Source organism: Nanorana parkeri, unplaced genomic scaffold (assembly GCF_000935625.1).
Source record: "Nanorana parkeri isolate BGI_ZX_2015 unplaced genomic scaffold, ASM93562v1 scaffold200, whole genome shotgun sequence".
Classification (NCBI taxonomy): domain Eukaryota; kingdom Metazoa; phylum Chordata; class Amphibia; order Anura; family Dicroglossidae; genus Nanorana; species Nanorana parkeri.
In genome coordinates, this window is record NW_017306468.1 from 1,761,483 (window position 1) to 1,784,083 (window position 22,601).

Consider the following 22,601-nt stretch of genomic DNA (forward strand, 5'->3'; position numbering starts at 1 on the left):
TAAAGGCTCTCTAACCTGCCACCATATGAGTGCTAAACTGTGGCAGGCAGGAGAGTGGGTCACATGCTCCCAAAAGCCAGAAGTACCGGGGGGGTTTCTTTGCTACTGGAGGCTAAATAGAGCCGAATGGGAGCAAATGGAAGGTCAATATGTACTTCTGGTGAGCACAGATTCACTTAATATTAGGGGCATGATTGCAGTGTAATGCTAAAAAGATAAAGCAGCAAGGGGTTGTAGTGCAAGTCTCTTTATTTCGTATTTGCAATACTGCCGATGGTTACTATTTTGCAAAACTACACAATTAATGCCAAATTGCTATAAAGCTTGATGCAGTTTTATCGTTTATATTTAGTAGGAACTTTGTAGGTGTGTTTTTGTGTGCTAAGAAGGATCCTACTGTAGGTCTAGTGAAAATATTATTAAACATTTGCGCAACTGTGATGAATATAAAGATTCAAAAGAAACGTTTGGGAAGTGCATAGGTCCCCCATTTCCAGAAAACATGTTTGTTTTTCTGACAGGTTTTTTGTTTTTTAACTTTAAAGGGGCAATTCCAGTTTATACCACTATCTTTAAACAATACAAAATTGTACATTCAAATTTGAATTAAGCAATTAAAACAGTAAAGGAGCTATATAAAAAAAAAAAAAAAAAGAAGAATTCATAAAAAATAGGATTCTTTTGTACTCACCGTAAAATCCTCTTCTCTGAGTTAATCGAAGGACACAGCCAAATCTTCATTTAATGGAAGGGTTATATGCCACTTGCCGGAAGAGGACGCCAAGCAGCAAAAAAAACAAAACAAGCACAGCCCCTGCTGGTGGCTCAACCCCCCATTTGCTAGAGGTAGCTCAGTTATTAACAAAGCAGCAGGGAAGAAGCAAAGGGCACACTCAACTCCAGAGAGTAGGGTGCTGTGTCTTTCAATGAACTCAGAAAAGGGTTTTACGGTGAGTACAAAAAAATCCTATTTTCTCTTCCGTTCATTGAAGGACAGAGTCAAATCTCCATTTAACAGAAGGGACGTCCCAAAGCAGTGAGTGGGGGGAAACCAAACAGAACAAGAAAAAGAGGCACCCACATAATTAAATGGCCTCCAGAGAAAGCCTTGTGGCCAAAACCCTCATCCGCAGAAGCATCAACATCCCATATAAAAAGAAGAAAGGTGTGCACCGACGACCAGGTGGGCGCCTAACAAACCTGCAAAACAGAGCCCAAAGATGAGAAAATCCCACAGCTCTAATGACATACAGGCAAGGAGGGCCAACACACGGGATCCACCTCAGGAAGACAAAAGGAGGACAATACCCCCAGAGAGGTGGAAAAAGACCCCACCCAAGCAAAAAGGAGGGTTGCTGTCGGAGAACCACCTCACTATTATGCAAGCCAAAACAGAGGCAGCCAAAGGCGAACCCCTCACGACCAAGGCGATGGCCACTGCCGGAGATAAGACCAACAAGGACAACTTACGCTCAAAGGGAAACTGTTGCAAAATGGTATGAACCAAGGAATGCAAGTCAATGGACTAAGACGGAGACCAGAAGATCTACATCCGGATCTCCTACCTTTGATAGCTCTGCATAAACATCTCCCCATTCCCCATGATCCAGACCCTTACTGAGACACTTCCAGCGCAGCAGCCGACTCCACGTGCAACCCCGATGATAGACATATGTCCCCATTTCGTGTGCACCTTACTGTATAGCTGGTGACGAATTGTTGAGTGCGTTTGTCATTTGTTTTGCTTGACCGATTTGGTGCAGTGACGCACGGGGGTTCTCAGCTGCCGTTGGGATGTGCGGGATCCCTTGTGTGTCCCTGTGCCTTTAAGGAGGTTGGGCTTCCTCCTGACAAACCTGCACCCAATTTGAAATCTTCTGCCCCCATGTGCTCCAAGATGGAGACTCTCATAGTTTACAGTTAGGACCGCACTATAAGAGGTGTCTTGGCGCGGGTGTGCGGCTTTCATATTTTCTGCAGAAGACGTGTATCCAAACCTCTGTTATTAACCTTAGTGGTGAGACAAGTTGTTTTACATGCTGGCTTGTGAGTGTGCCATGATACCTTTCTACTGTTCAATGAAACAAGATGGCCGCGAACTCCTCCTCCAAGTCCTTAGTCATCTTCTCCATTCAGGAGTGACTGGCGAGGAAGCCTGTCATCATCCAATCGGCCAATCAGCGGGAGAAGAGGTCAGAATGGAGCATAAGACTAGGCTTTGACACGGAGTGGCTGAAGCAGGCGGAGAAGACGACACAGCAGGTTAGTACTGCATCACCATATATACCAAAAAGATAAACCAGCTAACAAGAGTGGCTGGTTTAAAAAGGGTTAACAGAGGATCGGGACAAGTACCGTATATACTCAAGTATAAGCCGAGGTACCTAATTTAACCACAAAAAACTGGGAAAAAGTATTGACCTGAATATACGCCGAGTGTGGGAAATGAGGCAGCTAATGGTAGATAGATACCAATAAAATTACATGAATATTTATTTAAAAGAAAAATAACCTAGCTCTGTAAGTGGAAAAGGGGGTACAGGGCTACATATTATGTACTACGGATCATTTAACCCATTCATATTAGCAGAGGATAATTGTAAATCTATTGTTCAGTGCATTCTATATGTAGTATATAGTACATGTACATATAGAGTGCCTGCAACAATACATTTACAATGATCCTCTGCTAACATGAATGGGTTAAATGATCCATAGTACAGGGCTACATACAGATCATTTAATACATTCATGTTAGTATAATTGTAAATGTATTGTCTGCACTGTATTAGCAATATATACTCTATATAGAGTATATACTGCTAATGCAGTACAGTACTGTATAGAGTTCCTCACTTAACGACCAATTCGTTTAACGACCTGGTCGTAGGAACTGAACTCGGTCGTTAAGTGAGGAATACCTGTATACGGTATTCAAATTACAAAAAGAGTTTCCTTTAACTGGATGAGCAGCGCTAGGAGTTCAAATATTTTAATAAAATTTAAACCATGAATAGTAATCAAACTAAGTGACAACAAAATTGGATGCAATAAATCCTAAATCTTCTGCGCCAACTCTAAATCGATGCAATGTGTATTAGTATAATAAATTATAAAGTGATCAATATAATATCGGTGAATGTTGATTGAAAGCTTCTGTACTATAAACCAATAGGTCTAAAGATATTTCAACTAAATATACAGCGCTAATAACTCAATTAGTAAATGTTGAAAAAAACTAAATCCAGGTGTATATACACAAACTGTTTTTAACATGCAACTGTGTCACTATGGTGCAATCGATGCTAGTATCTTATTAGTCCAACCACAAGTGACATGTGAAACACAATGATATTAAATTATTTATATTTAGTGTCAATATCCTCTACAAATAAAAAACCGTGACTGAAAACAAAATGTCAAACCATTGTGCGATCATGTTTCAAAACAATAAAAAAATATTTAAAAATCCCTTTGCATCCTTCACATTAATTCTAATGTGTGATATATCACTGCGCAATAAACATATATGTGAACAAGAAAGTCTGTGATAATTTGGCTCTGCTTTAATATAGGTGGTCGAGCCTCCCAGTGTTCCGTGGTTTAAATAGTGCTTTTCTGGGGTTTGTATTGTTACCAACACATCACCCTTTCAAAGTGCGTACTCACCGCAATCTTTTGGCTGTAACAGACAGCCCCAAGCGTTTTGTCTGATGGAACATGCAAATGTGGCGTCTTTGACACGCACTGTTCCATCAGTCTTGGAAGTGCAGAGTGTTCATCCAATCATGCAAAGAAAAAAGTCCTTCATGTAATATTCTCCAGGAGTAGTTTATTAGAGAAATAATAAAATTCAGTAACAATAAAACAAGTCTGGCCGGTCCGAAAGCTATCTGATTTGGTATGGTAGACCCGCCCCTACGCGTTTCGTCATCCACGACGTCCTCAGGGGAGCATGCAGGTCTCTGCATATAGTTTTTTCAACATTTACTAATTGAAATATTAGCGCTGTTTATTTAGTTGAAATACAAAAAGAGTTTATTAGATAAAATATCAGTTTTGGACATAAACATCATATCACTAACGGGTTTAAAAAAAAACATAAAAGCATGACATACAATTAAGTATGTTCATGATCTTCATCATTTTAAGAAACTGACCTAAAATCATGATTTTGTATTGCTTTAGACAAAATGTGACCCGTCCATTTAAGAAAAAGTATCGGTAATTGGTATCGGCGAGTACTTGAAAAAAAATTATCGGTACTCGTACTCGGTCTTAAAAAGTGGTATCGGAGCATCCCTACAAATTAGTAAACTAAACTTGAGTTTGTAGTCCATCAGGGTAGTGAGTTTGGAGCAGTGACTAGTTTACAATACACAGGTAGCATGGGGAACAAATGTAGCCACCCTCCAGAAAAAAGGCTAGTGTCAGCATGCATTTAGAGATGATTAGAGCATCTACAGCTTACTGATGCTCAAATAAGGTCCAGTATTGTTAATAGTTATGGTACTTAAATGCATTTTTAATATTTTATTTTCCTATAAAAAGTTAGTAAAAGGAAATATCGTAAAGGAATGGCAGAGAAGGGAAAGAGAAGAAAATAGGTACTTATGACTAAGAAGACAAAACATGTCAATAAATGAATAAAAAAGAAAGACTTATAAAAACACGCACATGAACTTTAATGGCATCCCAGTCTTAGTTCGTAGGGTTCATTATTGATTGGCCCACCCTTTGCAACTATAACAGCTTCCAACTCTTCTGGGAAGGCTGTCCACAAGCTTTAGGAATGTGTCTATGGGAATGTTTGACCGTTCTTCCAGAAGCGCATTTGTGAGTGCAGGTACTGATGCTGGACAAGAAGGCCTGGCTCGCAGTCTCCGCTCTATAATACATCCCGAGGGTGTTCTATCGGGCTGAGGTCAGGACTCTGTGCAGGCCAGTCAAGTTCCTCCACCCCAAACGTGCTCATCCATATCTTTATGGACTTTGCATTGTGCACTTGTGCGCAGTCATGTTGGAACAGGAAAGAACCATCTCCAAACTGTTCACACAAAGTTGGGAGCATGAAATTGTCCAAAATGTCTTGGTATACTGATGCCTTAAGAGTCCCCTTCACTGGAACTGAGGGGCCAAGCCCAACCCCTGAAAACAACCCCACACCATAATCCCCCCTCCACCAAACTTTACACTTGGCACAATGCAGTCAGGCAAGTACCATTCTCCTGGCAACCGCCAAACCCAGACAAGTCCATCGGATTGCCAGACAGAGAAGCGTGATTTATCACTCCAGAGAACACGTCTCCACTTCTCCAGAGTCCAGTGGCGGCGTGCTTTACACCACTGCATCCAACGCTTTGCATTGCACTTGGTGATGTAAGGCTTGGATGCCGCTGCTCGGCCATGGAAACCCATTCCATGAAGATCTCTACACAGGGTTGTTGTGCCAATCTGAAGGCCACACAAAGTTTGGAGGTCTCTAGCTATAGACTCTGCAGACACTTGACGACTTCTGAGCACTGTGCGCTTCAGCATCTGCTGACCCCGCTTTGTCATTTTACGTGTCCTACCACTTTGTGGCTGAGTTGCTGTTGTTCCCAGTTGCTTCCACTTTGTTATAATACCACTAACAGTTGACGGTGGAATATTTAGTAGCAAGGAAATTTCACGGATGGACTTATTACACAGGTGGCAACCTATCACGGTACCACACTTGAATTCGCTGAGCTCCTGAGAGTGACCCATTCTTTCACAAATGTTTGTAGAAGCAGTCTGCATGCCTAGGTTGATTGTATACACCTGTGGCTGTGGAGGTGATTGGAACACCTTAATCCAATGATTTGGAGGGGGTGTCCCAATACTTTTGGCAATATTTTGTACATATACACACACACACTCACTGGCAGCTTTATTACGTACACCTCTCCAACTGCTCGTTAACACAAGTATCTAATCAGTCAATCACGTGGCAGTAACACAATACATTGTGGCATGTAGACATGGTCAAGATGGTCGGCTAAAGTTCAAACCAAGCATCAGAATCGGGAAGAAAGGTGATTTGAGTGACTTTGAACATGGCATGGTTGTTGGTGCCAGGCGGGCTGGTTTGAGTATTTCAGCAGCTGCCGATCTACTGGGATTTTCATACACAACCATCTCTAGGGATTAGAGAGAATGGTCTGGAAAAATATCCAGTGAGAGGTAGCTCTCTGGGCAAGAACACCTTGCTAATGTCAGATGAGAATGGCCAGACTGGTTCAAGCTGATAGAAAGGCAACAGTAACTCAAATAACCACTCGTTACATCCGAGGAATGCAGAAGATCACACAACACATTGAATCTTGAAGCAGATGGGCTACAGCCACAGAAGACCACACCGAGTGCCACTTCTGTCAGCTAAGAACAGCAAACTGAGCATACAGTTTGCAAGGGCTCACCAAAATAGTAAAATCGAAGATTGGAAAAACGTTGACTGGTCTGATGAGTCTCGATTTCTGTTGCGACACTCCGGTGATAGGGTCAGAATTTGATGTAAACAACATGAAAGCATGGATCCATCCTGCCTTGTATCAACGGTTCAGGCTGGTAGAGCTTTGCATCATGGATGTGCAGCTAAAGCAACTGTGTGATGCTATCATGTCAGTATGGACCAAACTCTCTAAGGAATGTTTCCATCACCTTGTTTGAATCAATGCCACGAAGAATGAAAGCAGTTCTGAAGACAAAAGGGGTCCAACTCAGTACTAGCAAGGTGTACCTAATAAAATGGCCAGTGAGTCAAAATATGTATATATAAAAAATACAGTATTTTGCAATCCGTTCCTCCTGACAGCTGTTGCTAACTACAATGTATTCCATTTTGTTTGTATTTTAGGACACATGATAATGCACCTATTTCGGCTAATCAGCGATGAAAGAACTGCTGACTGAAGCTCTGCTACACAGTTGGGGACCACTGACGTATCTGCAGCCATACCTGGGGGAGGGTAGTTCTAACCCTTACCCATTCTACTAAGAATGTATCCAGGCCCATTGGAGAGATTTCCCACTACTTCCTGTACTGACTTTTGTTACACAAATTGCACCCTAAGCCTTGGTTCACACCTAGGTGGCACCGTTTTTGTGCGTTTGCACGTGCATTAGCAGCATGCGGTTATTTGCACGGTTATGTGTGCTGTGCACATTTGTATGCGCATTGTAATGTGCGTACATGAAGACACGCGTTTTGATTGGCAGCTCATAAACCATTGTGGGCAAAGGAAGAATGCATGTATAAACGCACAAAAACGCTCACGAAAATGTGCAACATAATTCTGTTGCGCGATTTTGGGCATTTCCAATGAAGTTTATGGGGAGGAAAAGCGCTTTTAATTGCCCAAAGTAGTACCTGTATCTTTTCAGGCGTCTGGCATTTTCCTGCTAGGTGTTTTTCTGCTGAGGTGTGAACCAGGGCCATTGAAAATCATGGGATTTCTTGTGACGGGCAGTTAAAAGCGCTTTTTTGTAACTGCTCAAAAACTTTTTTTTTGCTACTTTTTATAAAATATAAACCATTCTCTCTATCTCTAACTATTACTAATGGCCTCCAACAAATAAAGAGTAGACAAGTCAGTGATGTGCAGGCTGTGAATGGAAACTGGTTTCATGGTTTTGATGCGGTCAGAAAGTCAAAATGGTGGGACCCAGCAGGGGAATAACTGTCTCACAGTTCTGAGTAGAGCTTTTGCTGACTTGTTCCACTTTTGTTCAGTTGTTCATAGGGTTAATATTTTACAGCAGTTTCTTTAAACATTGTCAAATAGTTAATTTAAACAAGTGTAAAGTCCAATTATTATATGTAACGCTTTAGAGAGGTCATAAAAAGCTGGGTCCCACCCCCAATCCAATGCCTGCTACTTGTGTGCGAATCAAGCTATATAGCAAGTAAAAGTATTTCCAACCATGACTGATTTTCCAACTTGCTGCAAAATCTTCATGTCACCTGGTTTATTCTTCCCTTTTCTCAATTGAATAAGCCTGCTAATAGTTATTGGTTCTGGTAGAGCAATGCCTTCCAGACAACAATATTTGCTATCCAGATGTGAACCTGTTTACGCAGATGATTATCTCACTGGTTAAATCAGTAATTAACCCAATGGTGCCCCTCATATGAAATTAGAATCTACAAAAATGATAATGTTTAGAGAATCTGTGGATCAGAAAATAGCTTTGCATATCAGCAGCATACACTGGTGTACATGGAAGACAATGTCGTGTTTAAAACAAGAAGTTCATGAACTGCAATGAACATAACCTTTCGTGCCTGAGACTCTGACCTAGCATTATAATGATTAGATGTAGGTGGGTTTGCAATCAAGAAAGAGGACAGATCCTGTTTGTACAGTACGCTCATATAAAGACTTCATTGTTTAAGCCTCTGCTAGAAGGACTGCAAGAACAGCAATCTTGCCACTACAAAGATACAATTTAACAATTGCGAGTGTACAGTAGTATGTGATACGCCATTTTCTATGTTGGCATTTCTATTAGGGCTGGTAATGATTAAAATTTTCCTGTTCAATTAATCAAAATTTTTTAAGATCGATTAATTATAACGCACATACAGATCCAACTACATTGGCCTATACACATACAGCATAGCAATTAAGTAATAAAATTAACTAGGATCACACTAATCCAGCACGTTATTAATCTCAACGATTGCAGGGAAATGTTTAATCTGCTCGATTGAGCAGATTAAACCTTTCCGGTAAAAAGTATTTCTCTCCCGGGCGGCCGGGAGAGTTAGGCTGTGTACTCACCAGCCCAAGCGGCTCCATCGGGTAACGAAGAGAAGGGGGAGGAGTCCAGTGACGTTACGGACATAGACGTCACCGGACTCCTCCCCCTTCCCTTTGTTAGCCGACAGCCACTTGGGGAATGGGGGGAGGAGTCCGGTGGCGTCGATGTCCGTGATGTCACTGGATCTCCTACGAAGACCCGGAAGCCGGCGGAGAGGTGAGTACGGATCAAAAGAACTTTGATCGATCAAAAAAATTTACGATTAATCCAAGGATTAATCGTTAATTTCCGCAGCCCTACTTTCTATCAAATTAAATATATACAAGTGACACACAAAAGATGTCCGCAAGTTTATTTAATAGGGAAATGTCATATACAGTAATAGGCAACAGCTTTGTATGATACAAAATACAATATGACTTAGGCACCTTTCACACAAGCTTTCCGATCAGGTATGCCTGTCAGTTTTTAGACAGACCTGATCGGAAGCCCGGTGTAAGTCTATGGGCAGCCGGATTTAAACGGATGGGCGTCTATTTACATCCGGCTACCCCTGGCTCTGGCAAGGTCCGGAAAACCAAACGGGACAGAATCCATTTTGCTGGACCTGATTGTGCCGGATCGGGGTAACCAGATGAAAACAGACACCTGTCCGTTTCAACTTGGCATGGATCCCCCTCTTCATCGTAATGTTTATCTGAAACTAACTTTTTATTTTTTTGTTAACATTTTCAGGTACTTGCTGTGACATATTTTGTTCATTAAATATTTTATGTTTCAGGACCTCCCTCTAATGGATATCCATATATGGATGATGTAGTTAGCCTTCCTGCTGAACGACTGCTGAGATAAAAAATAAGGCCTCATTCAGACAGGGACTTGTGCCGCTTTCTGGGATTCTTGTGGCGAGAACTTACGGATCCCTGTGGCAGGAATCCCAGGTGTTCCTGTTCAGATGTTGGGCATACCCATTGAAGTTAATAACAGGGTGACAGCGGCTGCATCTCTCAGCGGCAGTCCGCATGTAATCGTTCATGGAAAGATTACATGCGGTTTGAGATAGATGATGGTCCCTGGATGCAGGATAGATGTGTCCAGTAACAATCATCCCTTACAAACTGCATGTAATCATACCAACTTTAATGTGTACAGCAGCTGTATCTGAAAAGGGACACCTGGGATTTCTGCAGCAGGAATCACTAAGTTCTTGAAGCAGGAATTGTAGAACACCCCATGTAAATGTAGCTTAATACATGCCTAATACATGCCTAAGCAACGCTCCCTCCTACCCCTTCCTTCATCTTAATTACGCCAGGCAAATAGATACTGACAGTATCTGTTTGTCTGGCGTTCTGCTATCAAGTTCACAGAACAATTCAACGTAAAAAGCAAGAAAAGCCAGCTGAGAACACTGGGGTTAAGTATAGGATATTGAGGTTTGTGAAAAAACAAAATATGGCAGGGAGTGCAAAGATTGCTATTCTGTGCACATTACACATGACTGGATATTCAAAGTGGACACAGCATCACCTTATTTACTAAGCTCAGTAAATAGAAAAATGCATTCACTTTGATAAGTGAACAGCCTCTGCTCCTTTAGTAAATTGACCTCAGCAAGTGTTGTGTAAATACCATACAAGAGATGATCTACAATGCAAGATTGTCTTTACTTCGGCTTCAGAAAAAAGGTTGAAGATTTATTGCTTAGTACGACTATATTTTTATTTCAGCAGCTATACTGGCTATTTGCAGAGGATAATAAGGAACCTAAAAATGGATTCCTAAACCCTTTAGTCCCATGTGATTTGGAGCACAGCTGTGTGTGCTGTTACAATTGCTCTTATATTTATGCTTAATGCAACTCTATTGATTTTTACATAATGCTCCAGCTTACTTTCCCTTTTCTATTTCCTGTGCAAGTAATGAAATTGCTTTGTGAAATAATCTCTACTCTCTTCAGTGCACATAATAAAATACCCGAGTATGTTTCAACATCATCTGCCAACAAAATATGAAAATCACATTAAATTAGGTATTTAGTGAACTTTACCAAACATGGTCTCCTATTAATGATTTCTTTGCAGCAGTGTGAAAATAATTGAAAAGGTCATAAATAAAATAAAGAACGTCTTAAGGTTAAAAGAGAACTAAAGCCAAACCTTATTTGGCTTTACTTCTCTTTTGCGTCACAGGAGTAATATTTATTTATGTACTGTAACCCAATGTCAGCAAATAGCCGGCTACCATGCTGCAGTCTGGAAGGGATCCATCCGGCTGCTTGACTGACAGCTGTCTCTGCCTCTCTAGAGCCAGAGCCAGCAAGGCTCACCCCCTCCCCAGTCTGTCTCTCCCGGGAGGGGGGAATTCCCTGCGGGTAGTGTTGACTGACAGTAATTGCCCTCTGCAGAAGACCGTGAACTGAGCGATCAGGGGTTACATAATTGGTGAACTCTTGGTATAGAGCCAGCGTGCGACAGCTGCAGTGTCCCATGCAAGCTTAAAGTGACACTAAACTCAGGAGTTAAATCTTAAAAATTTATTCAACCACCCTATTAGCAAAAAATTAGCTTATTTGTGTATCACTCAGCGGTAGGTCCTCAAATCACCTCTGAATTGATACTGACACTGTTCTTCCTTCTGGAGGATAGCTACTTTTGTTCCCCATGGTTCCTGTGTGTGTTGTAAAGTAGCCACTGCTCCAAGCTCACTGCTGTGATGGACTACAATCTCACATTTAGTTAGCTAATTTGTATTGAATTTATAGTCTATCACGGGAGTGAGCTTGGAAGCAGTAGCTACTTTACAACACACACAGGGACCATGAGAAACAAGAGTAGCCACCCTCCAGAAGTATGAACAGTGTCAGTACCAATTCAGAGATGATTTGAGGATCTACAGCTGAGTGGTACACATACACAAGCTACATTTCTGTTACTAGTTAGGGTACTTGCATGCATTTTTAAGATTTAACTCCTGAGTTTAGTGTCACTTTAAGTATTGGGAAGAGTATGTTTTACTTTTCCAGAACTTCTCCTTCAAGTACAGAACAAAGTTTTAACTATCGGTGTAGCTTGATTTTCACTACTAAGCTGTTCTCTGGGGCTGGCTGCGTGACTGGGGTACTAATACTAAACTTCTACCATACTTTCAGTACACAAAAGCCTCTACCTTTCAGCCTCATTTTGTGTTGCACACAGGTCAAAACTGTGTATAGCAAACATTGCTAGCATTAAAGCTGAACTCCAGGCAAATAGATACATGCAGTACACAGATGAAATATATATATATGGGAGCTGTTTATCGGCCAAATATTTTTATTTCTGTTCATCCAGTCCTGAAATTTACTCTGCCATATAGCACAGCCCTGTCTGGCAGGGCAGAAGACCTGACTTTTCTTTGCTGTAATGAAGTAACTCTTACAGATCTTGTTCCTCCCACAGCCTGTGAAGAAGCAGCAGCAGACTGATGAGATCATCCCTCTGTCACTCTCCTCTTATTAGCATGGCCCTTGCTAGAACATGAGCACTGCAGCATAACTCTCTGCTGGACATGGGGATTGTAAATGGTAGATAATAGGTCAAATTCATTTTTTGATTTGTCTTTTATATCTCCCTGTAGTTCAGCCAGGTAAATGACAGGCATTATTGAAAATTAAACTTTGGGATGTATACAGAGTGCACAGCCTACCTGATGAATAGTTCCGATGTTACTTTCCACTGCACCAGTCTACCCCACTAGCTTCTGTCTGTAATCTGGTGATCCCAGAAAACATTTGTATAAAAAGTGATAGATCATTAATAATCAGTAGATCGGCAATGCTTCTTGTCTAGCTAGTCATTCATTCTGTGTATCCTCCCTAAGAATTACAGTTCACTGCACACACTGCTTCCAGGGGAATGCAGATTGGGCAAATATATGAAAAAGTCATTATTCTCTATGGCTAGTCCAGGTGCATGCACATGACCCTGCAGCTTTTCCCATTGAAACTGTATTATTTTCTCATCTCTGCCAATCTCTACTATGTACTGTCATTTACAAATTTGCTGCTGAGGTGTATTTGAGGGCGGTAGGGCTGCAATTCAAGGCATGTACTTGCAACAACTACCCTAAAAAAAAAAAAAAAGTATCATTTCCACCTGTCACAACCACTAAGCTCTCTGATGGTTAAAGTGATATTAAAGTCAAAAAGATTTTAAGCTATTTTAAATGCTGATGAAATCACTTACAATGGATGCTGCTTCTTGACGTTTAAAAGTTTTAGTTTCCTGCAGAACCAGCTGGTCCACTGGTCACAACTTCCTGTTTTAGAGTGACTCCTTTCTCAAGCAGAGTGCTATGCAGTCACCCTTGTGTGTGCTAGTAAGCTGTGTGCGTCTCCACAAACACACAGATACAAGAAATCAAGCTACTGCCCTCCCCCTGGCCCCCTCTCCTCCAAGCTAGTAGATGGAACAGTTGTTGGAGTCTGTTCTGTCCTTTGTGATCTAGTACTTGACAGGAAGTTCAGAGAAGCTGAGCTGAGAGACTTGGAAGCAGCTGTTTCAGAAACATGATGATTGTAAGTGTTTGGGCAAAAATGTAAAGCAATGCTTTGCTGGGCAATGTATATTTGTTTGATCTGGATTCATTATTGAAAAAATGTTTGAGAGTTTAATACTACTTTAAATATACAGTATATATACACATTTCAATAACAAAAATGTTACACTGAACTGCTGTGAGGAAAAAGCACTGTTAATTAAAGCTGAACTCAATGCATCATTGATTTTTTCCAGTGCAAGCATCTGAATTCCCCTTAATATCCACCTCTTACAATCGTCTGTACAGCAGAGCTCAGACCAGGGGAGAGAGAAGCAACGCAGTGAACCTATTAGTTGTGGTACAGTGCAGGGAACATTTTGATAGGAGGAGAGAGGAGAGTGGTAGTGAGATGAACTCATCAGTCTGCTGATTTCCCTTTCATTGCTCAGCTACAGGCTAAGGGGAGGTTAGGACCTTTAAGGGTTAATGAATCATTGTCCAGCTACAGGCTAAGGGCAAGATAGGACCTTTAGGTGTTATTGAATCATTGTCTAGCTACAGTCTAAGGGGAGGATAAAACCTTTAGGTGTTAATGAATCGCAGTAGAGGAAAGAACTGGATGGACAGAAATACAAATCCTTTCTCAGGTAGAACAGTTCCATACATTTATTTCGTTATTTGCCTGGAGTTTAACTATAATGGTGCAGTATTTTACTGTTTTGGTAAATAAGAATAAACAATGATTATGCTCCACTATTTTTTACAATACAAATTAAACTTTTTACCTCTGCATTGAGCAAATAAAATTAGCTATCATTTTCCATTACGATATACAAGTATATGTGCAATAGGAATAAATGCCTATACTGCAAATTGAATTAAACTTAAAAGTCAGTGTAGAATATACCCATTTAAGAGGCAATATAAAAAGAGAACAAAAAAGCTGCTTTGTGTCTCTGGCACATTTATGTAACTTGTTAAACAATAGCACCATTGATAAGTGTGGACAATAAAAACTTCAGCATTGTAGAAATAAAGTCCTTCCCTAGAAAACATCCATAATGTGCTCTTTTGGTTTAATGGTTTGGCTGCTGAAAAGGAAAACAAGGCTTGTGCTCCCTCTGTTGAATGCTATAAAAACTACCAGGCATTTGTCACCCAAGACGATAACAATTGCAGTGATAAGGATTTAGTGTTAGCCAGACAAAGCTTTAAAAAAGTGATAATGAAAATAAATAAAGGAATCACAGTGTTTATAGCAGGTTGAAGCACATAATATTCATGCATCACATTGTTGGACAAACTGCTGGCTTTCAATACTAAACATTCCACATGCCGCTCAATGTGAATTTAGATGCCACACTCCATAGTGTAATATCTCAGGTGCTGGCTTGGCTCGTCCCCACCAAAGCAATCAACTCTACCAGCAACAGTAACACTGCACACTGAGGTGCAAAATGAAATTCTTCCTTTGTGCCGTGCCTAGTGCAATACACACCAGGACAGAACTTGTTCCTGCTGGCTATTTTAATAAAGGAAGAAGATAATTTTACATCTCAGTGTGCAATGTTCAGGTTGTTGGTATGGTTGATTGATGGATTTCAATAGTCAGGTTTTCATACCGATGTACATTTGTCCAAGTATAATACATAGAGTTACTTTTTCTATTCACACAGTATACACTAAAACAATGTTTTCAATATATTTTCTATCTTTTAGCTGTTTCTTTGGTGAAGGCCTTTGTGCAAATTCCAGGCTACTCTGAGCAGTTTGAGATGCAAAGTGTAGTGTCAGACTGTGGGTCAGACTGAGCTTCCTCCCATTAACACATAATTCCACAAAGGATTTTTAACCCTTTGATAGGACAGACAGTGTTCAAACCTAAATTTACAACTGATAATGAAATCTGCCATCACAGTACAGACATGGTTAATTATAGTAAACAAAACTTTACAGAGCCCCCTTCTTAACATTACATTGAAATCAGGTAGTGGGGTGGATCCCGGCAAAATTGTCAGGATCCTTCCCGGCTGTAGCGTGGCTCTGCGCTGTCAGCACATAGCGGGAAGTGGCCCACTATATGCTGAGTTTGAGTCACAGAATTAAATTAGTAAATGTACTCCTGTGACCTAAAAAAGAACTAAAAAGCCAAAAAAAAAAGTTTTGGCTTTGGATCTCTTATAAAAATATAAGCATAGAAGCAGCATTTTTTTTTAAAGGTATGCAATGTAAATGGGATCATATAACAAAAGTAGAACTACACTTTAAAGTGTATGTCAGGGCAAAAAAAAATACAGTACATCCCTACAATACATATATATTTCCCTTTGTATTATCCCTTTAAAGAACCTGCAAGTATCAAAACAATACCTGAAGAAATTGATAAGAATGCAAATCTCTTTCACTTGAAATTCTTTCTAGTCTTCTGCGTGCAGGAATTCAGAGATATCAGTTGATCTCCAGCAATGGACAAAAGGCCACTAAGCTCCTGGAGTAAATGGAATGAATACCAAATGATTTGCTTAAAACAGATATCCCTTAAAGTCGTGCAACAGCCTGTCTGACCAGAAGAGGCATAGCTACTTTACATTTCTTTTTCATTTCATTTTTTACAGTGCTTGACAAAAATGTATGATGTTTTTCTTGTTTTCTGAAATATGTTCAGTACTAAAAATAAAAATGCTGATTTGGTTATGAATTTAGGTAAATGTTCGCACTGCATGAACATTTTATATTTACAATTTGCAGCCAATTTAAAGCCAAGCTTTAAAGTGTCATTAAAGTTACAATCTCTCCCCCATGCTGCTTTAAGTACTTACCTTAAATGATGCCTCTTGATGCAGTCATCTTCTTCCTTCCACTTGTATTCAGCAATCCCTGCAAGCATTGGTGCCGGTCTCTGATCCAGCCCAGACTCCCTGTGTCCCACGTTGTCTGTCCAACTTGCATGCTCATGGATGCGTGCATTCACCTCCACTGTATTTCACCTCTTCTCCCACTGATGATCACACTCAGCCAGAAGCGAGCAGCGGAGACAGAGGTAGGTTTTTACCAGTTTGGTAACTTTTTTTTTTCCAAATGTTTTTGCATATATCTACTGCTTGCCGACATAAAAAAAAAAAAAAGATTTTAACACTTCTTTACACAAGAGCAGCATTTTTCTAGAGGCCAATTCACCCCTTATACTGCAAAACAGACCTGAAAAGCTTTAGGAAGCAGAATGACTTACAAAAAGGTCATACCATACACAGTGAGCCGACAAGCATATACATAGTGCTGGGCTTTCTTAGAAAGCTTAGTATGATTTGCAAAGGAGTGCCAAGAATGCATGCTGTGTCAAAGTTAATTTGAAAAATAAAGGATTTATACAAATAATTAGAAAAATATATAAAGCATTAATTTATAAACTTTCAAAAAATAAAAGTTGATAAGCCATAATGATTCTCCTTAAAGTAATTAATACGGGACATTTATTAAAGAAAATAAATCTTATTATATCATACAGGAGTTCACCATCAGTTTGTGCAGTGCTTTATATGTGATATGATGTGATAGAGGAACTAACCGTGACACACTAAGATGCAAACAGGGCCATGGCAAGTTATGAAGTTTTGAGACACAATGCTTAGGTAAACTTATATGATCAGCCTGCCTGAAATGATATTTCAGTTACGGTGGATTCTGGTAGACTGACTAATCCAATGTAGCTTTAGAAGAGTGCAGAGCTAGGATCTTCTCACTGTGGTTCCAGTCACTGATTCCATTGAGTCTGACCTGTGTTACTGCATTTCTTACATAACACCAATGAACATATAAAGGTAGAAAGAATGCCTTTTGTAATGCTAAGGTATTACAACACATGAAACTCAAGTACAGAAAGTATAGGGATTCCACTTGCCAGCCCAGTATCCACCAAAAACTATAATAAGTTTGTGATGTACACGTGTTATGAAGATGATAGGATGATGCGGAGTGCTGAAAGTTTCTCCTGATCCTTACGGTCATGTCAGATGAGTCATCCCAAGAGATCACTTACCTTTTCCTATGGGGCCAATCCCTCTCTAGCTAGACCAGCAAGATGTCACTTTCTTGCCAATGAGTGACATTTAGTAGAAGTTTTGGGTCAGTAAAGCAGTGATTACATTAGGGAAAGTGGTTCCTATGTCTAGGTGATTCTGCCGCTGTCGCTCGTTTGACATTTGACTATCACCTGTAAAGTATTAGTAATGACACAAGCAAAAAACTAAAACAAAAAAATACAAAACAGATTTTAATAAACCTTTATATAATCTTCTATATAATTTACTTATGAGAAGTGTTGATTGAACAACTATGAGTATGCTTTATGGATTGCTAAGTGAAATGCAATTAAGTAACAAAATGTGTAATCTGAGCACATTGTGTGAAAAATAGCCTGTGCGGTTGAGTTTTTTGATAAATGACATCATTTTATCACTGCATGAATGATTTCATTCCCTCTGAGCAACAGACACTACAAATAAGGAGGAGGAAGTGCTTTAAAGACATTATTGGAGCATGTTCCCATTCGACGATCTGCACAGCTGTTGCATTGTGGCTAAAAATATGAGCACTGCATAATAAATCTGCCTGATTTGCTCAAGACAGACCTCATCTACACGCATGTTAAAAGCTATTTGTTGCTCTAATTCTGGTCTCTTTCCTGATGCCGGCTTAATGACACACTATCTAATGATTACTGCAACACAGCAGGATAAAGGATTGTGGAAGCATCTGCCTGTACAATATAAGAAGGTTTGTTTTTGCCTATAGTGTACCCTGTGTTAAAATAGCAAAGAAACTATGAGGCACCATTCCAGCTTCTGCTAAATGAAAACAGAGTTCAGGCTACCAGGTAATATATCCATATTAAAGTATTTTTGACACTACAGAAAGAAAAAACTGTTAGTAATCCATTACTCATTCAAGACAAAAGCTATTCAACAGTGTATGCACAAGGTGTGACAGAACTAAATGGCAACATATAGCCAAAAGGAAATGGTTCAACATTTAGGAAAATAAATTGTACATGACAGGACACTTACTAATACTTGACAAATCATATACAACTGGTAAGAGCTCAGGCAGAATGTAGACTGTAAAATATATTTAGATACCCTGGATGGTTGAAGCCTGCTCTGAGTTAAATGAATCAGAACCTGGTTAATCATCATATTACCTCATGCCAAAAAGATTTTATGCTGGAGGAGAACTTTTCTTAAAGGAAATATGAGACAAAAAACGTTAAATATATGTGTACCCATTTTAGTTAGGCAATTACAAAATATTGCATATAAATATAGTTCCCTGCCAGTAGATGGAGCACAAAGCTGCCTTTCATATGCGTGTTCAGCAAAGAAGCTGGGACTAGCCAAGCAAATTCAGGTTTTTTTTTTTTTGCAGAGTTCAATATGTCAAGCTTAAGGGCCCATTCACACCACATCCAGGTCATCTCCAAACCAGACCAGATTGTTTTCGGAACCAAAATGCATCCTAATGTATCCTTATGCTATTTCTGGCCTCTGATCTCACCAGCGCAGTCCGTTCCAGACCAGACCAGAAAAATACTACATTTATCATTTTGTCTGGTCTGGAATGCATCAAAAACGCATGGAATGCAACCTGAGATCTCATTTTAAGCTTTTTTTTTTTAAAAAAGGGGAAAAAAACCCAGCTTCGGAACGCAGCAAAACTGCGGTAAAAATCGCTGCAAAAACACGATGCACTGCATTCCAGATCTGGTCCGGGAAATAGTGTGAACCCAGACTAAAAGAGACTTAAAGACAAACCTTTCTTTGGAACACAGGAGTACATGTTCTAATGTACTCCTGTGACCCAAAGTCAGCAGATAGCGGCCTTATGCATGCCATCAGCTGACAGTGCATAGCCACGCCGTAGCCAACAAGGATCCCAACAATATTGTCGGGATCCACCCTAGGCTGCCTTACAGCTAGCCTTGCCTCTCTGTCACAGCTGTGAGCCAGAGCAAGCTGTACCAGCCACCTCCCCTGTATGTCCCTCCAATGAGTGCCGGAGAAGCCAGGATGGAAGGGGGAATCATTGCAGAGAAATATGACAGAGTCCCCACTCTCTGCTGGGAGAAGAGACCAAGAGCAGAATGATCAACGGTTACATGTTCACTCATCTCTTGGTATAGAGCTGGTGTGTGACAGCTACATTGTTCCATGCCGGTGTTTGTGGAGAACGCAGACCTCATCAGATTTGCCAACCTCAGCATCTGTGCATGTGCACAGACTGGGATTAACAAGGAAACAGGCATTTATTCAGAAAGTATTTTGTGTTAATGGTTAATTGTGACCATTAATAATATGCCATCCATGGCAGTAAATGATGGATGGCATTTTATGCACATTCACAATTAATATCATAAACAATTACATAATAATGTAATTGCTTATGATGTTAATTGTGAATGTGCATAAAATGCTATCTATCATTTACTGCCATGGATGGTATATTATTAACGGTCCAATTAACAATTACAATTTGATACTTTGTAAATAATGCTTGATTCCTCATTAATCCCTGTCTGTGCGTATGCGCAGATGGTGAGGTAGGCAACTCTGACGAAGTTGGCGTTCTTGACAAAAGACCAGCTCTAAGCATTGGGTAGTTTTTTTTTACTCTCCCCACACCTCTTTAATGTATGTAAACCCTAGTGTCTCACTTACACCACACACAACACAGTGCACAGCAGTACATGTAGTTTCATGATTTGACACACATTGCCGCACACTGTGTTAGACAGCACATTTGAAATAAATGGGCTGCAACACACCTCAATGCACTAAACAATTGGTGCAATCTGCATTTTTTTGTTAGTGCAACACAATGCACATGACAATGTGTGTTCTGGTTTCTGTTGCAGGCTGACAACTCTAAAGGTGCCCATACACTGCTCGATTCTCGTACGAGAATCGCAGGAAATCCCGCGATCGTACGAGAATCGAGCAGTGTGAACGAAGACGTGCGACCGTTTCTACTGTACGGTCGCACGTCTTTTGTCTAAGGAGCACGCTAGAAAACCAGCCGAAAATCGTACGAATTTCGGCTGGTTTGAACGGTGCTTGGGAGACAAATGCCGAACGGGCCGGTGTGCGCACGCGCACACTGCCCGTTAAGCATTGCGGTCATCGGAAGCCCGCCCCTTATGGGGCGGGCTTGCGATGATCGAGAGTACGATCTGGCTGTCCAAGATGGGCAGATCGTACGTCTTTTTAATCACTTTACAACCATTGCAAGACTAAGGTCTTGCGATGGTTGTACAGTGTATGGCCACCTTAAGCCACGGACTCACAATTAGCATCAGTGTTGTCAGCCTGCCACGTGTACAGTTTTAATTGGCTATTGGTCTGACTATTTGAAAAATCTGATCATGCATAAACCTTTTCCAAAAGGCCCCAGGAGCTCAATATATACATGCATTTGTTTAGAATATAAATTATTTTTTGAACGCAAAGGTTTATATTCCTTAACAAGCAACTTAAATATCCAGAAAATTGATAACCACTAACTGAACTTTACAATAGATTTTTGGCCTTAAGTCTGCAGGTTTTTGTAGGATCATCCAAGAGCATTTCCAGGAGGCAAACCATACAAGCTACGAATTTAGAAATGTAGGGCATTTAATAACTTATAAAGCCAAATAAAAATGAGTCTATTACAGAGTTGCAGACAGTCCAAAAAAAGCTAATCTGAAACACAGATTATGTATTTTATTTTCACTTTGAAGTCGTGCAACACTAACAACTGAAACATTTTAAAGCTTTCTTGTAAGCAAATCAATGTTTCAAGATAGTTGGGTGCTTTCCATATTTTCTTCTTCTTAACTTCCTTTCTGCTAATTTTAAAAATGTACTCATCAACTATATTTATGGAAATTTACAGCATGACATAATGACTCACTTAACTTATAATGTTTATAATAAAGAACAGATGGATGCGATAGAATAAGGAAGAGCAGTTAAAAAATAAAAATTCTTGAAAGATTACTAGGACAGCTGAAAATTTTACATAATAGGGACACATATCTTTTAATTTCTAGGATTTTGTGTCTGTACAAATGCAACAGTTAAAATAAGTGCTCTTTTTAAATTCTTTATTTTTATCTAAAAGCAATTTTAATCTAAATCCTTGATAAAGGGGTATTAACTGCACCCCAACCTCTATGCTTCCATATTTAAAATCCCAAGCTGTTTGGTGTGCTGACTTCATTGTCTTCTGACAACCCATCACCAGGATAAAAAATAATGGAAAATTTCCCAATGGGTGCAGAGCAACAAAAATCTGACAGAGATAGCCAACTGTGCGCAAAAAGGACAATGTATTGGCTGTGGTTGGACTAAGAACCACCATGGGTAGGATTTGTAGCCTGGAACACATATTATCATGCCAGTCAGAAGGCACAAACATAAATAAAACCTGTATGACACGAGTAGCATCGGTTTACAATCATGTAATGACTTTATCAAATTACAAATTAGATGTGTGCTAATAATTCAAAGATAAACATGATGCACCTTTATCAGCAAAACAGGTTACCTTATGGTGCTAAATAACTACCAGGAGTTACAAAATATACTGCATAATGTTTTTCCCTTAGACAATAATCACAATGGACTCGGTTCCCTAAGCTGGAACATGTGTTATTTACCATAATAATTGTTATTTTCAGACATGTCCCTGTTACTTTCAGCTCTCACTGCTGAAAATAATGATTGGTATGACAAATAAGTGAGTGAATTAAGCCAAATACCTTTTGGTGTGATGAGTAGATCACTGCATGCTGAGCTATTCAACGCAAGCAACAGCTAAACCAAACGCAACCGTTAATATAACTTCTCTTTTCCAAATTCTGTATATTTATCTAAAAGTCTGCATTGTAATCCAAATGAGGTGGGACTTGACTTGATAAAGGGGTATTAACTCTGAAACATTGTTGTGCCCCCACCTCCCTGCTGCCAGGTGCCTGCTGTTTAACCATCTGGTATGATATATTTTACACATTCACTCTTTCCACTTTGTTGTAGATTTGTTCAGCTGCTAGGCTTCTCTGCTCTTTTATATAGCTCAGTGCCAGTGGGAAGAGTTACCCATGTTCACTATTTGTCGAACATGATTTTGATATTTTGTCATTAGGGCCAACTTATCCTTGCAAAACGATGAACGTCTCCCGGTCTTTTTTCTAAATTCAGAGTCTTTGATCTCTTGATTGGCTGGAGGGCATGATGTATTTCCTGCATATGCGAATGGCATCT

General features: G+C 40.0%; 1 protein-coding gene across 3 annotated transcripts in view; it reads right to left on the reverse strand.

Annotated features, from left to right (window-relative positions):
* Positions 1–22,601, reverse strand: part of MBP (myelin basic protein) — an 82,462-nt gene that overhangs the window by 59,249 nt on the left and 612 nt on the right. The window lies entirely within an intron of this gene.